General features: G+C 46.3%; 4 non-coding genes and 1 pseudogene across 4 annotated transcripts; 3 read left to right on the top strand and 2 right to left on the bottom strand.

Annotated features, from left to right (window-relative positions):
* Window positions 1-1372: 1372 nt before the first annotated feature.
* Window positions 1373-1454, bottom strand: trnas-uga (transfer RNA serine (anticodon UGA)). The gene has a single exon. It is a non-coding gene; the product is annotated as a tRNA-Ser (tRNA).
* Window positions 1455-10573: 9119 nt separating this feature from the next.
* LOC140352313 (piggyBac transposable element-derived protein 4-like) lies at window positions 10574-15596 on the top strand (annotated as a pseudogene).
* On the bottom strand, window positions 15512-15594 carry trnal-caa (transfer RNA leucine (anticodon CAA)). The gene has a single exon. It is a non-coding gene; the product is annotated as a tRNA-Leu (tRNA).
* Window positions 15597-18964: 3368 nt separating the features above from the next.
* On the top strand, window positions 18965-19074 carry trnal-caa (transfer RNA leucine (anticodon CAA)). Its single transcript has 2 exons — window positions 18965-19002; window positions 19029-19074. It is a non-coding gene; the product is annotated as a tRNA-Leu (tRNA).
* Window positions 19075-19402: 328 nt separating this feature from the next.
* Window positions 19403-19475, top strand: trnak-cuu (transfer RNA lysine (anticodon CUU)). The gene has a single exon. It is a non-coding gene; the product is annotated as a tRNA-Lys (tRNA).
* The last annotated feature ends 3137 nt before the right edge of the window (window positions 19476-22612 follow it).

Raw genomic sequence — 22612 nt, 5'->3', positions numbered from 1 at the left:
TACGGCGCCGGCCGGGGGGCGGGGCCGGAGCCGGGGGACTCAGAGCCAAGACACGATGAAAACACTCAATCCAGCCGAATAAAGTCAAAACAAGTTATTTTAAAGCGATTCCAGTGCGTGTCCCGATCGTTCATGAAGTTCCTCTTTCATATAAACGTGTATATAAGCGTGTACCGACAACACGCCGTACTTTGGCGGCGGCCGGAGGGCGCGGGGGGGCTAGCTCGGAGCTAGCTCACATCACAACAACACGACGAAAAACGCTCAAATCCAGCTGAAAAAAGTCAAAAACAGTTGAATTAAAAACGATTCCAGCGCGTGTCCCTATCGTACAGTAAAATAGAAAAAAATGTACTAACTATATTTACAAAATATAGGAGATGAAGCACAATAAGTGTGAGAAAAAAGAGAGAGCGTTTACACCGGGCTGCTAGCTGTACCAGCGCCTTATGGCGTATAAAGAAGGCCTCATTGATGCTTGAGAGTTAAGGAACAGTTCTGTATGTAATAGATATAAGCCCATTCCACGTGCAACAAGTCTAGTGATTAGTATTTTCCTTGTGGCTCAGCCTATTAGACCATGGACCTGAAATCCACAATCCCGGATTTTGGAGGCTAGTATCCTGTGCATATTGCTTATGGGGTTATGTACCCATAATAGACTCAAATTGCTTCAAAATGTCTAATCATGGGTCTTTTTTGACCTACATCTTCTTTCACTACTCAGCTATCCTTTTCCCCAAAAAAGAAATAACAATGTAGGATGGATAAAAGAAATGTGCTGCTAGATTCAAAGCAAATGTGGAACTGGGAGCTTGCGCTGAAGATCGGCTTCCATCATCCAACACATTACTGACTAGCTTGGTTAATTTGGATTGACAATGGCAATAATGCAAGAAAAAACATTCTAGCAGAGGATGGTTTCGATCCATCGACCTCTGGGTTATGGGCCCAGCACGCTTCCGCTGCGCCACTCTGCTGAATGGTTATGATCATGGGACTCAAACCCACAATCCCTGGTTCAAGAGGCCAGTGCGTAATGCCCATGGGGCTGTATACGTCTAATAGACTCAAATCGCTTCAAAATATGAAATCTAATTTTAAAGGAATGTGGAACTGGGATCTTGCTACGAAAGACTGTGCTCTAACACTGAGCTACATAACCATCTCTTGTCTGTCATGATTATTGTCCAAGCGAGACCTGGAGTCAACACTTTTCACTTTGTGCCATCAACATATTGAATGGATATGCAGGGGATTGAAACAAGGATTTCATAAATGCCCTCGTTCTGATAGAAAGGCTCCGAAATTAAACATCAGCAAACATGCTGGTTTATAGAATAGAACCTCAAAATCTGTGCTGCTAAACACACGTTGCTGACAGGACTCGAACCTGCGCGGGGAAACCCCAATGGATTTCAAGTCCATCGCCTTAACCTCTCGGCCACAACAACAATATACATCAAAACTGTGTTTAAGAAAGTGGAAATTATCCACATTATTTTCTGAAACTAGCGCAATTACATTACCAGATTTAACTCTCCATGAATTCATGGAGACAGCATGTTTTACTAAACATTCTAAGCTCAGGTTTGGCGAGACATACCCATACTGGAAGTTGGGAATGTTGCCCAGGCTGCCTCGGCGAGAACTAGAAATTCTAACCCCTAGACCATATGAGAAATATAAAGATCAAGTGTAACAGATTGAATTGTAACATAAGCCTCATTGATGTTTGAGAGGTTAAAGAACAGTGCATAGTTGGGTCACCAGCTTTTAAGCAAGCATTTTTAATATCTAAATGTGCTTGGTTCTGCATGTCATGGAGAGAAGCACATAGCTCGGGATTTGTATCTTTCTTTTGGTTCAGCCAAATAGAGCCAGGTCTTGATTTTTAATACAGTTTTTTTTTAATGGGGTAGGAAGCACTATCAAGCAGCTCTGAGTTTGTGTTGTCCCGCCCCAGAAAATCTGGCTGAGTGCTCTAAGGAGCTAGATTTAAGTTCCAGTCCCTGTGAAGGGATGCTTTCAAGTACAACCGCTGCTACGTTGCATGGAACAGCTAAAGGTTGATTACTGCATATTGCACGCTGCATCCTAAATGGATGGGATTTTTCAATGTCTCTCTTAACAACCCACAGCGTGTCTTATTCATACTGTGGATTCAAGTCTTCCAAAAGGCTGACCACAATGTTCCCATGCCAGGAGTTGAACCCAGGCCACCTGAATGGGCCACTTTGTCTCACCTTCCTGCAGGTAGTGTGGATGGATGAAATAATATTGTTTGAATTTTATAAGTGCTACAAGGTTCAAAGGTAATGCGGGACTGGGAGCTTGCACTGAATCACCACATGTGCTGATTTGAAATATTTAAGTGAAGGTCTCTAAAATTCACTGCAGTGTAATCTGGCCATTAGCAAAGACTACAGTGTCACCTGCTGGGGATTGAACCCAAGACCTCATACATGCTAAGCATGCGCTCTACCACTGAGCTACATCCCCTTCCTTATCAATGCCTTAAAATGATAGACGGATAGATGGACAAAAACAGAACAGATAGAATAGAATCAACAGAAACAGTGACCAGATAGGCAATTCAATTCTTCATTTTTTTTTTGTTTATTCCAATTTGACTGGTTGTGACACAAAGGTTTGTCCCATTGTTACTTTACTTACATGTGCGTCACTTTTTGTGTGTTACAGTAACTTTTTTGGCCTGATCACCCAGTCCACAAGTGTTCCTGTACCTATATATTTACAAATCAAGCACTGTTAAGCAGGTGGCATCCTTTGCTGGTCAGGGGGAAGAGAAAGGTATGTTTCCAGCAGGGTTCTAAGAAATATGAAGCAATGCCAATGGATTTTTTGCCCATCAGCTTGACCACCTGGCCACCACAATACTGCATCTTTGGAAAATTACAGTGAAAGCTTGAGACCAATAAAAAAATCAAGATATGCTTGTCCAGTCAAGAATTGCTGGAAAACATGACTGATCCCAAATGAAGCAAAGTATGCGCTCTACCGCTGACCCACTTTGTCTAGAAATGCTCCAAAAAGAAACACCAACAAACCTGCTAGTCTATAGATGCATAGAAAAGCTAAAGGTTAATTACAAACTTCCGCATGCTGCGCCCTAATTGATGCCATGTTTCTATGCCTCTCTTCACCTCCGTCCAGCTTGAATATAATTGTAACCACAGTGAGTCTTGTACATAATGTAAGCCGGGAGTTGAACCCGGGCCACCTGGATGAGAGCCAGGAATCCTAACCGCTAGACCATATGGGAAGGATTTGAGAAGGTAAGAGCTAATTTAATGGTAAATAAGATAAGATAAGATAAGATAAGATAAGATAATAAGATAAATACATAAATACCATTGCATGTGATCACAACAGTAATTGCACATGAATATGTGTCATGACGGCACATAGATTGCACATGAATTTCACAGTAATTGCACATGAATTGCACATGGATTCCAACAGCAATTGCACATATGACGGAATTGCACATCAGTATTAGGTTAGGTCAGTATTGCGAGTGTTCAGGACTAACAGTGTTTGTTATAAAGTCTGACAGAAGCAGGAAGGAAAGACCTACGAAACCTTTCCCTCACACAGCGAGGGTGGATTAGTCTCTCACTGAAGCTGCTCTCCAGAGCGGACATAGTGTCCTGCAGGGGATGACACTCATGGTCCAGCATAGATGTGAATCTAGCCAGGACCCTCATGTCCCCCACCTCCTGCACCGAGTCCAGAGCACAGCCCAGGACGGAGCTGGACTTCTTGATGACTTTGTCCAGCCTCTTCCTCTCCCTCTCTGTGATGCTGCTGCTCCAGCAGGCCACACCGTACAGGAGGGCTGATGCCACCACAGAGTCGTAGAAGGTCTTCAGGAGTGGCCCTGTCACTCCAAAAGACCTGAGTCTCCTCAGGAGGTAGAGCCGACTCTGTCTCTTCCTGTACAGTGCGTCTGTGTTATGAGTCCAGTTTGTGGTTCAGATCAACACCCAGGTACTTGTATGAGTCCATTCTCTCAATGTCCCGTCCCTGGATGTTTACTGTTTTTTTTTTTTTTGTTTTTTTTTTATCTTTTATTATCAAAAACATCAAAACAAGTATTTACATATATTTACATGAATGTACAGACAGACATGACACACAAGGGCAGGGGAATGGGATACACAAGGGCAGGGGGAGACGAGACAAAAAATTACAGAAAATCAAACACACAATCATTCTCCAAACATTCTTCAGTGATGGGGGGTGATGCCGTGGTTGGGGTTGATGCCGTGGTTGGGGGGGTTATGCCGGGGTCAGAAGATGATGTCCAGGTTTCCAGAGGGTGTGAGGTGGATCAGGGTGTTGTGGGGGACGAGGTGGGTGATGAACCGGTGCTCTGCTGCCATGTGGAGGTGTCGGAGGTGTGCGGCCAAGAGTCCTTTGAAGATGGGCCAGGGTTCTGCTGTTTTATTGTCACGGAGATGGATGTTCCTGTTGAGATATAATGTGTACCGGCTATGGAGAGGGTTAGTCGGGCGAGATGGGTGTTGGCTACAGAGCGACTCTGTCCGGGACCAAAGAGGAGGAGCCAGACGGAGGGGCATGTGCGCAAGACCCTCACCGCTGTCTGGAACCGCCACAGTCAGGGGCCTGAAAGTCCTCCACGCCTCCAAGAGTTCCCTCTCGAAGGGGGGGAGGCCTTCCAGGACCGAAACAGGGGGCAACAAACACAAATTATAAACACCAAACTTACCTAGACTATTAACAAACTCACCTATATAATCCTTCCATGGAGCATCTACCTCAACGTCTAGAAATTTCCGAATTGTTTTCAGCCGGAAGGCCTTCTTCCTTAACTCTAAATCTGCTAACTTTAAACCTCCCTGATCGTACTCACCTATCATAACCTTATGTGCAATAAAGCCCCTCTCACGATTCCACAAAAAGTGGTTTATCACTAACCTTAATTTGTTAGCATAGACCCCCGGCAGGCCGTACACGGAGAGTGCATGGTTCAACATGGACATGCACAAAGAATTTACAACTAAGACTTTACCTTTTAATGTCAGATTACGACGTCTCCAAAAATTCAAGCGCGCTGTAATTTTCTCGCACAAAGGCGACCAAAGTGCAGTACGACACGCCTCCTCGTCTCTGCCCAGGGGGACGCCGAGGACCTTGTAGGAGTCCCCGGCCTCCCGGAGCTGGACAGGGAGAGGAACAGGCGTGACGCTGCCGCAAAATTTAACCGTGGTTTTATCGAAATTTATTTTGGCCCCTGAAGCGAGGCCATAAACATTGAGCACGTGGAGAGCCTGAACGCCTCTCTCCACGTGTCCTCGTCTCGGAGGATCAGATTCGTGTCATCTGCGTACTGAAAAATTTTGACTTCCCTACCCGCAGGCGTGGTCAGTCCCCTCACCGCCGCGTCCGCCCGCAACATGGCCGCCAAAGGCTCAGCGGCGATGCTGTAGAGGAGCGACGAGAGGGGACAGCCCTGCCTGACTGATCTTTTTAAGGGGAAAGAGTCAATTAGAAACCCGTTGACTTTGACCTTACTGACCGCAAAGGAATAGATGAGCTGTAGCCAATTAACAAACCGTTCGCCGAAACCTAACTTACCTAATACAGTCCAGAGGAACGAATGCTCAACTCTGTCGAACGCCTTGTTAAAGTCTACACTAACGTGAATACCACCGGTCGCGTGCATCTGCCGAAGGAGATATCTCAGAGACAAAACTATGTCTGAGATGTCCCTCCCGGGGACGCTGTAGGCCTGCGAGGGGTGTATGATGGATCCAATCACACGCTTTAACCTACCTGCTAATACCTTTGCTAAAATTTTATAGACTACGTTCAAAAGGCTAATGGGCCTGTAGTTGGCGAGGCTGCTCCTGTCGCCCTTCTTAAAAAGCAGAGTGACGACACTCATCGCAAAACCATCGCCAACTCTACACTCACTCTCAAAATCCTGATATAATAGGAGTAGGATCGGAGCTAACCTGGAAGCGAAACGCTTGAAAAACTCACAGGTTAGTCCGTCCTCTCCGGGGCTTTTTCCTGTATTTAAACTCTTGACTGCAGCCTCTATCTCCATGAGAGACAGAGGCGCGTCGCACAGCTCCCTATCCTCCCTGCTCAGTTTGCGCTCCAGAGCACCTACAGCCTGGTCTAAAGCCTGCTCTGCCACTCCGTCTGAACTAAAAAGCCTACTATAGAAATCCTGCGCTGTCTCTAAAACCTCACTTACCTCGGAAACAATCTTACCTGTCTTCTCTATCAACTTATCTATGTGCATCTTTCCCTGTGTAGCCTTCTCACAGCCGAAGAAGAACGCTGTCGAGCGTTCTCCTTCGACTGTGTGTCTGGCTTTTGCCCTCAAAATTGCACCCTGACACCTACTTACCTCCAGCTGCTCCAGCTCAGCGCGCACCACCAGGTACTCTGGATCCACAGGGCCAGTGGTGGAAGCTGCGCCCTGGTCCAGGACCTGCAGGCGCTGGCGGAGAGCGGTCTCCCTCCTGGTCGACAGCCACGCCTTGTGTTTGCTGTAATTGACACAGAGCTTTTTAATGCGTGTTTTTGCCGTCGGCCACCAATCGACCACGCTGTCGATCAGCTCCAGCTCCATGTCAAATACATCAAACAAAAAGTCCATTTTCCTACAAAAAGTTTCATCACCGAGGATGGAGCTGTTTAGGACCCACAGTCCTCCATTCCTCGGTGATGAAACTAACCCAAAATAAATATCTAAAGTGGAGTGATCACTCAAGCCTGACCACTTGTAGGAAGCACCACTGACTCTCTGTGCCAGGTCTGAGGAGGCAAAACAGAGGTCAATGCGGGACTGCTTCAGGACGCCCTGCCACCTGGAGAAATCCTTCAGGAAGGGGTGGACGAACCGCCACACCTCCGTCAGGTTCCTGCTGGCGGCTTCTTCCAACAGGGCTGTCCTGGCAGTGCTGTTTTTAAAAGAGTTGTTAATGCCGATGTCTGTCTTGCAAAGTGTTGTATTAAAGTCACCGATTATGATTGTATTGTCGTTTGCAAAGCGAAATATTTTTTTGAAGAATTGCCTCCTCAGACCATCATCGTTCGGGGCGTAGATATTAATTAGTCTGAACTTCACTGTGTCCGTGAAGTCCAGGACCAGGAAGGAGCCCTCTGGGTCGGCGTGTACCAGGGTGGGTTGGCCTAAGACACCAGGCCTCACCACCGTGGCCACATCGCGCGAGCACGCCGTGCCCAGGGCCCAAAATACAGAGCCTACTCCCACGTTCCGCACTCGTTGCGCGTGGCTGACATCCCAATGCGTTTCTTGGATGCAGAGCACGTCCCACTTGGAAAAGTGTAACGCGCTCTGCATCCGCACTGGGCTCCGCAGGCCGCCTGCGTTCCAAGAGGACAAGGAGAACGCCATTAAGAGGAGACTTTGGAGGATACAACCCATCTTTTATTTCGACTTCTTTTTGGCGCCCGTCGCATCTGACTCCCACACTCTTTTTCTGACTTCACGGGTGGAGAAATCCATGAAGTCATCATTAAAAACAGTCTCAAGCTCACCTCGTGGGGCAGAGCTGCGTGTGGAGGATGGTGGGTTGATGGAGCTTTCTGCTGGCGCTTTTGATGTGGCTGGAATGGAGGAGGCGGAGGAGGTGGAGCCGCTCTGAGCAGCAGCGCCCTCTCCATCTCCTGCCACCTGCTTCCTGCGTCTTGTCCCTTTCTTTTCCTTCTTCTCCACCTGTCCCCTCTTACCACCGTCCGACTGGAGCTTGGGATCATCACCCAGCCCTGTGGTGATGTCCCCCCCTTTGGAGGTAAGATGCGGGGCCTGTCCCGCACCCATCCTCCTCCCGGGTTCAGCCTCTGCCTCCACGGGCTTAGGAGTTGGACCCTCACGAGTCCCTTCCCTCTGGTCAGGAGGAGCAGTTTGTCCTGCTCCCACCTTCCCAGACGCCAGCGCTGAGCCGAGCACCATCTCCAGTGCGACGGGCGCCTCCTCGTCTGAGGAGTCAGAGGAGCAAGAGGAGCCGAACACCTCTGGCTCCCCTGACTCCTCCACAGCCTCCTCCTCCAAAACCTCCTCTACTTCGGAGAGAGCAGTTGCGGGCACGTTCTGGGCCACGTCACTGCTCTCTCCTCCAATGGCGTCCTCCCTGTCCTCCCCTCTGTCCTCCCCTCTGTCCTCCTCTCTGTCACCCGCACCACACGGACATAAGTGGCGGAACATGCGGCACTCTCTGCACTTCGGGGCCCACTGCGCGACACACTCGCGCGCGTAATGCCCCTGGCTCCCGCAGTTGCGGCACAGAAAGTCAGGGCACTCCCTCAGAATATGGCCAGGCTGGAGACACCCCCTACACACCCGCACCTGCCTGTCGTGTATTACCCTGAAGTACTCGGGGCCCCCCGCGGTGTCAAACCTGACAGAATACGGTAAGGACTGCACCGTGTCCGTGAACCTTACCCGTACAAACCTGGTGCCGTCCGCCATGTTCGTCCCCGGCCACATTCTCCTCCTCACCTCGGAGACCGCAGAGACCCCCCAGGCGTAGAGCTTGGCCAGGATCTCCTCGTCCTCGATATAAGCCGGCAGCCCCATGAAGGACATGACCAGCTCATCAACCGAGATGTCACGGGCGTGAACCCTGACTCCTCCAATGCAGTACCCATCCAGGAGCCGCTCCTTCGCTTTGGTGGTACTGACGGTTACTTCATATTTGTCCTTTGAGATGAGTCTGCACGCTACTATGGAGCCGCACACCTCCTGAGTTGATTTCAAAAAAGCTAGTGGCGTGATTTGTGCTCCCTCCGTTAGTTCCAATACCACAGTGAGTTCTTTCATAAATTTCATCCTTCTTTCTTTGTTCTTTCTATTATTTACAGATTCTTTCAAACTTTGTCTTGCCTTTGTCGTGTCCATTCCAGTGTCCGATGCCGTGTTGTCCGTCCTTTGAGCCATGCTCACAAAAAAACAAAAAATCCACCTCCCAGTAAGTTTACTGGGAGGGGAACAAACAAAAAAACTGAAAAAAGTAAATGAAAATGATCAAAATAACGATTAAAAACTCCAAAAAACTCCCAAACCTCCAGCTCCAGACCATGCAGCACACCACAAATTGCACGCACCTCAAAAAGGCGAAATCTACGAGGTAACATTGGTCACTGAATATCTAGCTGAAACAGGTGGAGTAGCATTTAAGAGGCGCTGTGGCTGTCTAGTAAACAGGACATCCTGGGTTCAAATCCCAGCAGTGCCTTCATGATAGCCTTTCAAGCAAATCAGTTGTTTACATGTACAGAAAAACTTATCACCCGAAAGAGCTCTTTTACATTTTGCAATTAGAGATTGAAAAGTATCCCTGAATAAACAGAGTAAATGCACTCTTTTCACTCCTTGTTTCTCAGTTTGATGGTAAGGATTGATTGATGTAGACTGTTTTCGGATGACTGTTTTGCTTTTGTGAAAAAGGGGAATCAGACAAAAGTTGCAAAGGCATTCAAAGGCTGTGAGTTCGAGACCCACCAGAGTCACTGTTGTAACCCCTGTTATCTACATTGGTAAATAGGAAAGCCTGCTTGTGTTATTAACTGATGAAAGGAACTGCTAAACTTGGTTCAATTACCACAGAATCCCAGTGTGCTATAGGCTGGCCACTGCTTGGTAGGAGTTTCCCGTACGTGAGTGACTGTTCCTTCCTTCCTTCACGCCCCGCTCAACCTCGTCTTCTTCTAAAGAGCTTGGCGCTGTCATCAGAAGCTTTGGTCTTACTCAGCACCTGAGTGGCCCCACAGAGGGCAAATGGCACACTCTGGACCTGCTAATGACAAAGCGGGTTAATATTTCAAATTACAGTGTGGTAAATGTTACTTTGTCTGATGGTTTCTGTATTTCTCCAGGTGCAATGAGTTTGCAGTGTTCTTTGCAAGACTCATTTCAGAACATTAATAATACCATTATTTGCAGATAACAAGCACGCAGCCAACTAGACAACTGGAGTTAACCCATTTTGCATTTGTGGCTGACAAAACTTTCCAAGAGATCACCACAAGTCTGAGTTCCACTACATGCTGCCTTTATGCATTGCCTACTAGATTTTTAAAGTCTATGGTGAGCGGTCTGTTGGCTCCAATCAATGAAAAAGTCAACATGTTGCTTGGATCTGGAATTTTCCCAAGAGCCTTAAAACTGCAGTCATTAAGCCTCTCTTAAAGAAGAGCAGTCTTGATGCCACAGTGCTAAATAAATACCGGCCCATCTCAAACCTACTACTACTCAGTTGTCCATTCAAGCATGCAAATTATTTACAACGACAGAAAATGCGCTGCTGTTACAAATTGGAATAAGAGATGGAAAAGTATCCCTGCACACACAGATTAACTGCACTCTTTTCACTTTTTGATTCTCAGTTTGTTGGCAAGGAATGACTGATGTAGACCCATTTTGGATGAATACCGTGTTTTGCGTTTGTGGAAATGAGCATCATGGAAGGATGTATGGGCTCTGTGGCGCAATGGATAGCGCATTGGACTTCTAGGCATAATTTGCAAGGGGATTCAAAGGTCGCTAATGGTGAGAGTACATGGTTGTTTTTTACAATGGAAAGTCTGCTCGCTTTACTATCTGATGAAAGGCACTGCTGAACGAGGTTCAATTGCCAAGTGTGCTTGAAAAAGTAAGCAAATACATCGGCATTATGTCAAATAACATTATCTTGCAATTTTTCCTCAACATCCAGATCAACTGCAGTATATTGAGTGCGCAATAAATTGGCGAGAGTCGATTGATTGAGAGACTTCCAGTTTTTTTATAGCTACATTGGTACAGGGGATTTAGCTCAAAGGTAGAACGATTGATGCCCTCGCTCGCCATTGAACACAGTTGATTGGACAGGGGCTGAACTTTCGAAAGTTGCTGGCTCGCTTTTTTCAAGATTGTTTGCACTGTTTGCAATCCTTGTTTCCCATTTTTGTGGCAAGGGATGATTGATGTTAAGACTTGTAGCTTTGGATCACCGTTATCCGTCTAGGGAGCATTCTGCGGTTCAATGGTGTAATGGTTTGCGCACTTTGAATCCAGCAATCCGAGTTCAAATCTCAGTGGAACCTTGAGTGCCCCGAGAGTAGCGTTACTCTTTTGAAAAAGTGCAGAAACATGAAGAATCTTTGGGTAAAATCTGTGCTTACCCCCTGAAAGGAGCCAACCAAAGCATACAAACTAAACAAAGCTGTTAAAATCTGGAGCTGGTTTTCTTATGACCAAGCTTATGATTCAACGCCTGGATTACAAAAGGCGTAAACGTTTCACCGCATTGCAAAAGAAAATCAAATGAAAAGCATTGATGTGTTGAAGGAATCCTTTGACTTGGAGAGACAGGACTTTTATAGGACTTATTATAAGCAAGAAATGAAACAAAGAAATGACCACTATAATCCTCTGACAGTAATCTTTGTTGAAACCAATCAATCAGAACTTGCGAGGGGAATCATTTCTAAATGATCTTAATGCATTGGTAATCTGGACAACGTTCTGCTGAGTATATTCTAAACCAATGGGAACGAGAAGTTAACCTGGTTTTGTCTGACCAAGAGTGTGGAAATGTAGGAACAGCCCTGAGGAAGACCACAAAATCACATGCCTGAAGGGGAAAAATATGTTTTTTTCACCACACCATGTCAAAGTGTCCATTATTCACAAGGAAATGCTAACTGCTGGAGAACCCAGCAGGCAAACCACTATCAGGTGTTTTGGGGCTGTGCTGTTGCTCAAAAATAATGGACTGAAATTCAAAGGGCACTGCAGACTGTTTTTGACTTTTCCATCCCACTCAAATTAAAAACTATGTACTTGGGCCTCAACACTCCTGCCATGGACACAATAAATGGATACCCTTGGAACATACTTTTGGCTGTAGAGAAAAAGGCCATCACAAAGAAATGCTCGACACCAACCACGCCAACGATCAAAGACTTGACTGACATAGTAACAGACATTAGACATTGGATGAATGGAAAACAGTGACATTCAGGCTTAATTTGGATAAGCACTAATTTGATCGACTTTGGACCAAGTAGGACCCCTATTTTCATTTAAATGTGATTTTGTTTTTATTTTATGTTTAGTGCTATTTATGTTCTTTTTATTTCGATTTTTGCTCCCTGGTCGTGTCCTGTATTGTTTTTATTTTTAATCAAAAGAAAAGAAAAAAGGACACACAGAACTAGTTCATTTTCTCGCTACGTTATGCCACACGTTTCGCTCCCTTGCCTAAATTTTTGAAAAAGTAGCCGAAATAGTTGGGAGAGCGTGAGACTGAAGATCTAAAGGTCCCTGGTTCAATCCCGGGTTTGGGCATGTGTACCTGAATGTTAGTCTTTGCTCAAAAATACAATGAATAGGAATGCTGGGTCTATTGGATATTTTGCGAGATCAGGACATAAATGGCATGGAAAGGATCTATAAAACATAAACAGCAAGCTTTCATTGGAACATTGTTAGCATGAACATGTTTGGTAACATGTTTGGTTTCGCTGAATGTTGTACCCAAGACCTTCTGCGTGTAGGGCAGATGTGATGACCACCACACAATGAAACCATGAAGCAGAAGTTTGCCTACTTCAATGCTGCTCTCTTTGATATAGCCCAATGATCAAATGTCATACTTATTTTCAAAACAGGACATCCTGTAGAAAGGTGTGGTTCAACGGTATAGCGGCTAGCGCTCTGAATCCAGAGTTTTTCTTCATTTTTAATTGCAATTAGAGGGTTAAACCTTTTATGGGTATGTCAAGATTCTCGCCTCTGTGGCGCAATCGGCTAGCGCGTTCTGCCAGTAGGCGAAAAGTTGGTGGTTCGAGCCCACCCAGGGACGACTGCTCACCTTGCCAGAGCAAGCAAGAAATACAATCCCAGAAGTAACCACTGTATGTAATTATGTAAGGAAACCAGGAAATCATTACGGCGCTGCGGCTTCCTTGGTCAAAGGGCCTGTTTAGTAAACAGGAAATGCCTACTCTTTTGTCTATGAAAAATATTTACAAGGACAGAAAAGCCCACAAGAAGAGCCCTCAAACCCATACCTTTCTCCCTCAAGTTTACTGCTGCTACACTTTGCATTAAGAGAGGGAAAAGTATTGCTGCACATCAAGATTGTTTGCACTGTTTGCACTCCTTGTTTCTCATTTTTTTGGCAAGGGATGATTGATGTAAAGACTTGTAGCTTTGGATCACCGTTATCCGTCCAGGGAGCATTTTGCGGTTCCATGGTGTAATGGTTAGCACACTTTGAATCCAGCGATCCGAGTTCAAATCTCAGTGGAACCTTGAGTGCCCCGAGAGTAGCGTTACTCTTTTGAAAAAGTGCAGAAACATGAAGAATCTTTGGGTAAAATCTGTGCTTACCCCCTGAAAGGAGCCAACCAAAGCATACAAACTAAACAAAGCTGTTAAAATCTGGAGCTGGTTTTCTTATGACCAAGCTTATGATTCAACGCCTGGATTACAAAAGGCGTAAACGTTTCACCGCATTGCAAAAGAAACTCAAATGAAAAGCATTGATGTGTTGAAGGAATCCTTTGACTTGGAGAGACAGGACTTTTATAGGACTTATTATAAGCAAGAAATGAAACAAAGAAATGACCACTATAATCCTCTGACAGTAATCTTTGTTGAAGCCAATCAATCAGAACTTGCGAGGGGAAGAAGAAGAAGAAGAAGAAGAAGAAGAAGAAGAAGAAGAAGAAGAAGAAGAAGAAGGCGGCGGCGGCGGCGGCGACGACGAACACCTTATGCTCTCTAAACGCGGGGAAATCTCGTGGACCTCCAAGCCGTCGCTTGAGAGGCAAGGCGAGGAGGAGGAGAAGTAGGAGTAGACAAGTTGGCGCCCATCAGGGAGCTGTGGGACTTGTGGTGCAAGCGACTGCCGCTCATGTACAATCCGGGATCCAAGGTCACCGTAGACGAGAGGCTGGTTTCGTTTAGAGGTGATTTTTTTTATTTAAACAAATGGAGAAAAAAAAAGAGAAAATAATAATAATCAATAAATCAATAAATCAATAAATCAATAAATCAATAAATTAATAAATTAATAAATTAATAAATCAATAAATCATGAAAAGTAAATTCAAATTAAATAATATTTGTTGTTCTTGTGTTCTTGTTTTTCCTTCATTATTTTTTTTTATTTTTTTTCCCCTTCTTCTTCTTCTTCTTCTTCTTCTTCTTCTTCTTCTTCTTCTTCTTCTTCTTCTTCTTCTTCTTCTTCTTCTTCTTCTTCTTCTTCTTCTTCTTCTTCTTTCTTCTTCTTTCTTCGTTCTTCTTTCTTCTTTGACAGGTCGCTGCCCCTTCCCTCAAAGCCGGCGAAGTACGGAATCAAGCTGTGGGTCGCGTGCAGTTACGCCTGGAAGATGCAGGTCTACACCGGGAAATCCGATAAGCGCGCGCCTCCGGAGAAGAACCTGGCCACGCGGGTCGTGCTCGATCTCACCGAGGGACTGGGAAGGGGGGCCGGGGGGGGCGCAACGTCACGTGCGACAACTTCTTCACCTCGTACGAGCTCGCCCGCAGGCTATTCTTCGAGAGGGACGGCCTCACCCTGCTGGGGACGCTGCGCGCCAACAGGAGCGAGTTCCCGCGGGAACTGGTCGACACGAAGCGCAGGGCGATCGCGTCTTCCGTCTCGTGTTCACGTTGGGCGAGACCGCGCCGGGGACCTCTTCCAACGGCTACGGCAACGAACGGAGTCCCCTCGGTCGCCTTGGTCTCCTACCTGGCGAAGAAGAGCAAGAACTTGCAGATCCTCACCACGGTGCGGCGCCACCTACGGAGACGGCAATCGCGGCGGCGGCGAGCCTCCTCCTCCGAGCAAACCGGCGGCCGTGCTGCATTACAATCGCACCAAGGGAGGCGTGGACAACCTGGACAAGGTGACAGGTACCTACAGCTGCAGGAGGAAAACCTGCCGGTGGGCCCTCGTCCTGTTCCACAACATGATCGACGTGTCCGCGTACAATGCTTTCGTCCTGTGGCGGGAGCTGAACCTGATGTGGATGGTCGGCAAACGCCACAGACGCAGGCTGTTCATGGAGCAGCTGGGGAGCGCGCTCGTCGCGCCTCGTATACGCGGGAGGGAGGAGGAAGGGAGGGGGAGGGGGAGGGGGGGGATGACCTGGCGTCATCGGGGACATCTCGGGAGAGGGGAGAAGAGAGGGGAGAGGAGAGGGGAGAGAGGGGGGGAGGAGGAGGAGGAAGAGAACCCGCTGCTGTACCCGCGAAGAGGAAGTGGTGCCGAATATGCCCCAGGAGCAAGGACACTAAAACGACGAACGTGTACCGAGGGTGCCTCGTACACGTGTGTGGCGAGTGCGCCCCCAGCTACTGCCCGCGCTGCGCTCGGACCTAAGTATCTGTCGACCTTACGATCGCTGCCGTTGCCGCCGTTGCCTTGCCGCCGCCAAAAATTTCCTGTGTTGTGTTTTTTTTATTTTTTATATTTGTCCAAGAAGCTTATACCAGGAATGGGATCCGAACCCACGAGGGCCACCGCCCGTCGGATCTTGAGTCCGAAGCCTTAACCGCTCGGCCATCCTGGTGAAAGCCTATAATGGCGTTGCTCGCTTGTAAAAGGGGTGTCGGTCGGTCGGTCGGTCGCCGCCGCCGCCACGCTACTATTTTGAATAAAGAATGCGACAACGCCGAAAAGAGAAAAATAATATATAGATATTTTTTTAAATGCTATTGTGTCAATTTTTATTTTATTTTAAATAATAAGGATGAAAAAAAAAAAAAAAAATTATGTCCTTACGATGAAGAAGTAGAGTGAAAGAGAGAGAAAGAGAAAGAGAGAGAGAGAGAGAGAGAGAGAGAGAAAGAGAGAGAGAGAAAGAGAGAGAGAAAGAGAGAGAGAGTAAAACGGGCGCGTGCGCAATTGCGACACCTGCAGGTCAAGCCGGGGAGGTGGCATGGCTTACTAATGATAATACTTACAGGGGGCGGTGTATCAGCGTATCGTTGTGGCCGAGCGGTTAAGGCGACGGACTCCATATCCATTGGGAGTTTACCCTGCGTTTCAAAAATGCTACTCGAACCTGTTAGTCGATATTCATTGACCAATTTTACCTCGTAGACTTTGCCTGCAATTGCTCTTCCAATCGTCCCTGGGTGGGCTCGAACCACCAACCTCCCGGTTAACAGCAGAGCGCGAATTGCGACTCTACAAGCCGCAATATCTTTTTTTTTTTTTAAAGCGAGCCAGCAACATTCGAAAGTTCAGCCCCTGTCCAATCAACTGTGTTTAATGGAGAGCGAGGGCATCAATCTTTCTACCTTTAAGCTAAATCCCCTGTACCAATGTAGCTATAAAAAAACTGGAAGTTTTTCAATCAATCGACTCTCGCCAATTTATTGCGCACTCAATATACTGCAGTTAATCTGGATATTGAGGAAAAATTGCAAGATAATGTTATTTGACATAATGCCGATGTATTTGCTTACTTTTTCAAGCACACTTGGCAATTGAACCTCGTTCAGCAGTGCCTTTCATCAGATAGTAAAGCGAGCAGACTTTCCATTGTAAAAAACAAATATGTTCTCTCACCATTAGCGACTCATTGCGCCACAGAGCCCATACATCCTTCCATGATGCTCATTTCCACAAACGCAAAACACGGTTTTCATCCAAAATGGGTCCACATCAGTCATTCCTTGCCAACAAACTGAGAATCAAAAAGTGGACTGCTTGCCATTACAACCCTTGAAATCTTGGTCATAAATTTTCTTCTGTTTGAACCGAAAGAAGAAGAATTAAACCCTCTGTAACAATGAGATTGCAACTATTTCACTCAATTCTCATCACCTGTTAAAGTCATCTCTTTATATGTACTCTACATAAATGGAAAGACTTCATCTAGTGTAAGGTTGCCAAAGCATTTACTTTGTACTGATTTTTGGAACGTTATCTTCGAGATAAGGGAGCTCAATGTCAGCATCGCTGAAATGTCCAAGGTGTCAGGGTCAAGGTAAACTCCTACCTAAGCGTAAGCAAATTTGGTCTACAAGTGGAGGAATGGGTTCTAATCCCACTCCTGACAATGGGTTTGTCCTATATTTGACCTCATTGCAAGTGTAGGGGAATGGAGATGGACATTCCACGGCCAGATAACAGAAAATCTCTCTTTGAACATTGGGGGGTTTTCTTTCTCCCTCTCTCCCTCACCGCAGGGAGCCGCTGTGACTTTGGCGATAACAGACCTTCTCCCCCACAGTCTTACAGGAGGACGCCCCGATGAAAACTATGTTTTATGTGATTATGCCATGAATGTTTGTCCGAATCAACTCCGTACACCTCATGTTTCACCTTGTGTTACGTATTTTTCCACTGTTTAAGGTTTTATATTCCCAATGCTTTAACTCGAGTGCCCATCACAGGTGAAAGAAGATGTAAAATGTATCTACCTCAAGGAATAATGTGCACAAACTGCCAAAAGTGTTTAACGTGTCGTCGCAGTAGCGCCCGCCCCTTTCGCTCCCAGCGTGCCCTGCGGCGCTAGGTGACAAAAAGACGCTCCGAGCTTGGAACGCTCTCTTCTCCTCTCTTCTCTTCTTGCTCTCTTCTTCCTTTTTTTTTGTTCAAGCCTTTGTCTATCTCTTTGAAGCCGTCTCCACGGACGAGCCTGTTTACTTTTCCTTTGTCTCAACAAAGCGTCCGCCACGTGGGTCGACAAGACTAGGCCAGCCTCATCGCCCCCCTGAACTCTGAAAACACCTGGAAACACCTGGAACTAAGCTTAAGCGCTAAACCGGACAGAGACTTTCTTTTCTACTTCGCTTCTACTATTTTTGAAGTAATCTACGCCGTTTACGTGGATCAGCGCTACGTTCTCATCTGAGTAAAGGCCGCGTGAGGAGCTAACACGCAGCTAAAGCGTTCTACCGCTAAGGAACTCCCGGACATCGCCACGCGCCACCTCGCGCCACCGCTGCCGCCCCGCGTCACGGACATCGCGGCACGCCACTGCCTTCGCCCGCCACACCGCTCCACGCGCCGCCTCGCGCCACCGCTGCCGCCCCGCGTCACGGATATCGCGGCACGCCACTGCCTTCGCCCGCCACACCGCTCCACGCCGCTGCCTCGCCACGGATCTCGTCCGCGGACAAGGACCAGCCGGACCGAGTTCTACAAAATCGTAAGCCGACTTCAGTGTGCGGTTCTTTTGTGGCGTGATTTGGGTAGAACTCAGCTGTTCCTCCTCCCTTAGCTTCTCACTTTCCCTCTTTTTGATATAGATTAGCATAGACACGTTTGATTATCAAAGGCAAAACCCTGGTTTAACATTATCTGCATGAAATCTGCTGTTAAATCTGATATAACATCACCTGTGATTTACCTGTGCGCATTTCTGCTCCGGTGCCCTTTTTGATTGCCCTTTTGATAAATAAACTACACGAAAGAGTTATTGACTATTGTTTGTTTGATTAGACTATGCGTAAGTCCCTGAATCGTGAAACACCCTTCAGACCTTTTAACGAGCGCGATTAAGGACCGTATCTTAGCTTTTTGGGTTTTACCCTGGTGCCCCGTCTTGTCTCGTTTCTGCTAAGAAATCTTCCTTAATCGTAAACTGAATACCTGTAGTTTGAGACCCTACACAAGGATGTGAATAGCCTGTTGGCTCCTGCTTCACTAAAGGTTCTATATCCATTCAATACACAGCTTTCTTGGATGCACTACTGCTGTTACGGCTCTCGACTGACATCTCAATTGCAATAGACTTTAAAACGAAGCATTAGCTTGATGTGGACTTTTAAAGGACGCAGTAGTTTGATGTGACAACAACCACATCAAACTCCTTTAAAAAGAGACAGCAGTTTGATGTGTTTTTTTACCAAAGTATAGGTACGGTCATTTGTGCTACTGTAATAACGGATCTGATTCTGTATACTCACAGTTCACATAAATAAAGTGTCAGGATGGCCGAGCGGTCTAAGGCGCCAGACTCAAGGTAAACTCCTTCCTCGCCACAGGGGATTCTGGTCTCTGAATGGAGGTGTGGGTTCAAATCCCACTCCTGACAAAAAAAAAATATTTCCTTTGGAAAGGAAGCCATTTTTACACCCTAATTTACAAGCACATGTGTGACAATGGATGAAAAATTGTCGTATTGGCTTAAGATTTCAAATGAAGTGTTACTTCCAATGATGAATTGTGATGTGATGGCCAATCTACTACGTAGATGCTGTACTGTCAAAGCATTGAGTACATTCAGAGTGAACTGTATCATATGTCTTATACTGTAATTGTGACCACTCACTGAGAAATTAAAGTGACAGATTAATTTACCAGACTTAGTACTGAAAAATTCTGGGTTTTCATTATGACCTTTTTTGCCTTTTGGGCAGCCAGCCTGGCTAGCTCAGTCGGTAGAGCATGAGACTCTTAATCTCAGGGTCGTGGGTTCGAGCCCCACGTTGGGCGGAGTTGATTTTAAGCTTTATGGACTGCTTGCCATTACAACCCGTGAAATCTTGGTCATAAATTTTCTTCTGTTGGAACCGAAAGAAGAAGAATTAAACCCTCTGTAACAATGAGATTTGAACTATTTCACTCAATTCTCATCACCTGTTAAAGTCATCTCTTTATATGGACTGTACATAATTGGAAAGACTTCATCTAGTGTAAGGTTGCCAAAGCATTTACTTTGTACTGATTTTTGGAACGTTATCTTCGAGATAAGGGAGCTCAATGTCAGCATCGCTGAAATGTCCAAGGTGTCAGGGTCAAGGTAAACTCCTACCTAAGCGTAAGCAAATTTGGTCTACAAGTGGAGGAATGGGTTCTAATCCCACTCCTGACAATGGGTTTGTCCTATATTTGACCTCATTGCAAGTGTAGGGGAATGGAGATGGACATTCCACGGCCAGATAACAGAAAAACTCTCTTTGAACATTGGGGGGTTTTCTTTCTCCCTCTCTCCCTCACCGCAGGGAGCCGCTGTGACTTTGGCGATAACAGACCTTCTCCCCCACAGTCTTACAGGAGGACGCCCTGATGAAAACTATGTTTTATGTGATTATGCCATGAATGTTTGTCCGAATCAACTCCGTACACCTCATGTTTCACCTTGTGTTACGTATTTTTCCACTGTTTAAGGTTTTATATTCCCAATGCTTTAACTCGAGTGCCCATCACAGGTGAAAGAAGATGTAAAATGTATCTACCTCAAGGAATAATGTGCACAAACTGCCAAAAGTGTTTAACGTGTCGTCGCAGTAGCGCCCGCCCCTTTCGCTCCCAGCGTGCCCTGCGGCGCTAGGTGACAAAAAGACGCTCCGAGCTTGGAACGCTCTCTTCTCCTCTCTTCTCTTCTTGCTCTCTTCTTCCTTTTTTTTTGTTCAAGCCTTTGTCTATCTCTTTGAAGCCGTCTCCACGGACGAGCCTGTTTATTTTTCCTTTGTCTCAACAAAGCGTCCGCCACGTGGGTCGACAAGACTAGGCCAGCCTCATCGCCCCCCTGAACTCTGAAAACACCTGGAAACACCTGGAACTAAGCTTAAGCGCTAAACCGGACAGAGACTTTCTTTTCTACTTCGCTTCTACTATTTTTGAAGTAATCTACGCCGTTTACGTGGATCAGCGCTACGTTCTCATCTGAGTAAAGGCCGCGTGAGGAGCTAACACGCAGCTAAAGCGTTCTACCGCTAAGGAACTCCCGGACATCGCCACGCGCCACCTCGCGCCACCGCTGCCGCCCCGCGTCACGGACATCGCGGCACGCCACTGCCTTCGCCCGCCACACCGCTCCTCGCGCCGCCTCGCGCCACCGCTGCCGCCCCGCATCACGGATATCGCGGCACGCCACTGCCTTCGCCCGCCACACCGCTCCACGCCGCTGCCTCGCCACGGATCTCGTCCGCGGACAAGGACCAGCCGGACCGAGTTCTACAAAATCGTAAGCCGACTTCAGTGTGCGGTTCTTTTGTGGCGGGATTTGGGTAGAACTCAGCTGTTCCTCCTCCCTTAGCTTCTCACTTTCCCTCTTTTTGATATAGATTAGCATAGACACGTTTGATTATCAAAGGCAAAACCCTGGTTTAACATTATCTGCATGAATTCTGCCTTTAAATCTGATATAACATCACCTGTGATTTACCTGTGCGCATTTCTGCTCCGGTGCCCTTTTTGATTGCCCTTTTGATAAATAAACTACACGAAAGAGTTATTGACTATTGTTTGTTTGATTAGACTATGCGTAAGTCCCTGAATCGTGAAACACCCTTCAAACCTTTTAACGAGCGTGATTAAGGACCGTATCTTAGCTTTTTGGGTTTTACCCTGGTGCCCCGTCTTGTCTCGTTTCTGCTAAGAAATCTTCCTTAATCGTAAACTGAATACCTGTAGTTTGAGACCCTACACAAGGATGTGAATAGCCTGTTGGCTCCTGCTTCACTAAAGGTTCTATATCCATTCAATACACAGCTTTCTTGGATGCACTACTGCTGTTACGGCTCTCGACTGACATCTCAATTGCAATAGACTTTAAAAAAAAGCATTAGCTTGATGTGGACTTTTAAAGGACGCAGTAGTTTGATGTAACAACAACCACATCAAACTCCTTTAAAAAGAGACAGCAGTTTGATGTGTTTTTTTACCAAAGTATAGGTACGGTCATTTGTGCTACTGTAATAACGGATCTGATTCTGTATACTCACAGTTCACACAAACTAACCCTTTAAGCGCCAAAGTCGCAGAAATGCGACTTTACCGTACAAGGAAATTTATGAAATAATAGTAGAAAATGAATAACTTCAGTCATTGGTCGGTTCGGTGCAACTTCCTCTTATTAGCCAGGTATGATCCAGGGCAGATCCGGTAAGGAAAAAAGTGGCTGGAGGAAGTACACGTGGCATGCAATTTACAGCAGATTCTGACTCTGAAGGGTATTATCTCCCCGAGAGTGACGATGGATTTCCAAGTGGAGATGAAGGGACTTCGAAACAACGGACAGGTGCAAAGGACAGACGGAGGCAAGGAACCAGTGGAACCAGTGGCTGTAGTAAAACTTGCCCGGTGGATGAGAGCTGGGACATGCTGAGAGAGGTCGAGGTATTTGAGGCATGGATCAAACCTTTTGAAGACCCAGTTGGCTACACAGGAGAGATGGATCTGACGGATGCTAATCCATTTGATATTCTGTCACTCTTTCTGACCGATCAGTTTTGGACTTTCATTACTGATGAGACAAATAGATATGCACATCAGTGTATGGCACCTATGATTCTGAAGCCACATTCAAGATTTCTTGAGTGGTATGATGTATCAGTCACCGAAATGAAAGCTTTCTTCGCTTTGCATCTCTCCATGGGCCTTGTTGAGAAACCTGAAATCGAGGATTACTGGGGAACATTTTGGCTTACACAAACGCCTGGATTTGGAAATGTAATGTCAAGAAACAGATTTGAAATCATTCTTTCGTTCTTTCATTTTGTCAACAATAATGATTATGTGAGAACAGGCGAGCCCGGGCACGATAAACTGTTCAAAGTCCGCCCAATAATAGATTTGATTATTCCCAAATTTGCAGCAGTTTACAGTCCAATCAAGGAGCTTTCTTT

The sequence above is a fragment of the Eucyclogobius newberryi genome, unplaced genomic scaffold (assembly GCF_026437365.1).
Source record: "Eucyclogobius newberryi isolate DKJ021-1_F unplaced genomic scaffold, fEucNew1.0.hap1 SCAF_83, whole genome shotgun sequence".
NCBI classification, from domain to species: Eukaryota; Metazoa; Chordata; class Actinopteri; order Gobiiformes; family Gobiidae; genus Eucyclogobius; species Eucyclogobius newberryi.
This window is presented reverse-complemented; position numbering and strand designations above follow the sequence as displayed.